We start from the raw sequence: 2531 nt of genomic DNA, 5'->3' as shown, positions 1-2531 counted from the left end.
TCCTGTTATCCCGGGTCAAATCTGACTCCTGTTATCCCGGGTCAAATCTGACCCCTTAACCCTCCTGTTATCCCGGGTTAAATCTGACCCTTTAATAAATGTCTATATCTGAAATCTGAGTTTCTTTTTAACCAAATTACCATAAAACTGATTCCTTCATTCCTCTGATCTTAACTATTAGTCAAAATAATTCATAATTTCTGCTTTTTAACTCTAATATTAGGGATAATTCTATATAAATGAGGGTTATTGACCATGAATTCCAAAAAGTATAAAACTAGTAAGAAGGTGGTGGTGGAAACTAAAAAAAAACTAAAAAAATCGTTTTTGTGTTTTTTGTCAATTTTACAGATTTTTATGCCGTTTTTTTCGCGTGTCTTTTTGTGTTTTTGTCGTTTTTTTACCACGTTTTTGAAGCTTTTTCCGTCCTTTTCGCTGATGGATCACTTTCATTCCCGACCAAACTCATCTGTACGTTCCTCTGATATTAACTATTAGTCCATATAATTCATCATTTCTGCTTTTTTAACTCAGATATTAGGTATGTATATATATATACACATATGCACATATACACACACACACACACACACACACACACACACACACACATACACACACACACATATATACACTACCGGTCAAAAGTTTGGGGTCCCTCCCAAATCTCCATTGGACTCCATTGTAGACAGAATCCCAGCTGAGATCAGGTGGCTTGTTTTTTTTAACCAGGGCAGTAATCAGATTACATTATGTGCTTTCATCATTGCAAAAGGGTTGTTTAATGTTTTCTTAGTTAGTTTTTTAAAATAATATCAGATTAGTAAACAAAATGTGCCTTTGGAACATTGGATGAATGGTTGCTGATAATGGGAAATGTAGATATATTGCATTAAAGATCAGCCCCCCCCCTCCAGATCAGCTGGTATCCTGTCTATAATGGAGGGGAATGGACATTTGGAAGTGACCCCAAACTTTTGACCGGTAGTGTATATATATATAAATAATTCTATATAAATGAGAGTTATTGACCATGGATTCCAAAAGGTAGTAGAACTAGTAAGGTGGTGGTGGTGGAAACTAAAAAAAATAATAATGCATTGAAAACGTCAAATGTCAAATGTCCTGATGTCCTAATGTCCTAATGTCCTGATGTCCTAATGTCCTGATGTCCTAATGTCCTAATGTCCTGATGTCCTAATGTCCTAATGTCCTAATGTCCTGATGTCCTGATGTCCTGATGTCCTAATGTCCTAATGTCCTGATGTCCTGATGACCTAATGTCCTGATGTCCTGATGTCCTGATGTCCTAATGTCCTGATGTCCTGATGTCCTAATGTCCTGATGTCCTGATGTCCTGATGTCCCAGGAGGACAACACAAAGCTGAAGATTCAATCATTTCTGACTTGAGTTCCTTGCTTTGTTAAATCCGATCCAACGTGGACTCACGGCTGATTCCAGACTCACCCCGAGTGTTGTCCTCGGGTCAAATTTGACCCATTTTGAGAAAAAGAATTTCATCTTTATCAGACTTAAACTGCATTTTAGTTGCCTTGTACCTGTACCTGTGTAATGACAATAAATCTTATCTAATCTAAAAGTGTCTTTCAACCAAAATGCGAGAATAATAACGCGGATTGTTCCATACGACGATCCGCCCGCAGCTTTCTTTACATTTGGGACGTTTTGTTCAATTTCTCAGCACTCAAAAAAATATTTTTAAGAAAAAGACCATTGAAAAAAGTAACTAAAATGGTAATAAAAAAAAGCTTGAAAAACCCACAAAAACATCAAAAGGCTCAGAAAAAAATGACAAAAACAACAAAGGTTTTGAAAAAGACGATCAAAAGGTTTCAATTTGGACCCAGAAAAAACACAAAGTGTCCCGGGAGACAACACGATGGACGGGGGACAACGCGATGGACGGGGGACAACGCGATGGACGGGGGACAACACGATGGACGGGGGACAACGCGATGGACGGGGGACAACACGAGGGTTAAAGGAGACGCCCCCGTACCTGGATGTTCCTCTGCAGGTCCTTCTTAAACGTGGACCCCTCCACTCGCCTCTTCAGCTCGTTGTAGACCTGCAGATCTGCCGTCAGCTGATCCACTTCCTCCTGAAACGTACAAAATAAAAGCAGGAAAAAAAAAATGTAAGTAAAAGATATTTTATGCAGTTTTTTGCTTTAGTAGCGATCTGACAGCAGTGTTTAAAAATATAAAAAATTAGTTATATATACTGTAAAAATACACACACACATACATACACACATATATATATATATATATATCTATATCTATATATATATATATATATATCTATAGATAGACATACAAATACACACAAATATATATACATACACAGTCACACATAAATATACACACACATACGTACAAACATTCACACATACATACATATGCACATATATATATACATACATACATATGCACATATATATATACATACATACATACGCACATATATATATACATACATACATACGCACATATATATATACATACAT

Source organism: Etheostoma cragini, chromosome 10, assembly GCF_013103735.1.
Source record: "Etheostoma cragini isolate CJK2018 chromosome 10, CSU_Ecrag_1.0, whole genome shotgun sequence".
Classification (NCBI taxonomy): domain Eukaryota; kingdom Metazoa; phylum Chordata; class Actinopteri; order Perciformes; family Percidae; genus Etheostoma; species Etheostoma cragini.
The sequence above is the reverse complement of the archived record's forward strand: the minus strand, read 5'-3'. Positions refer to the sequence as shown.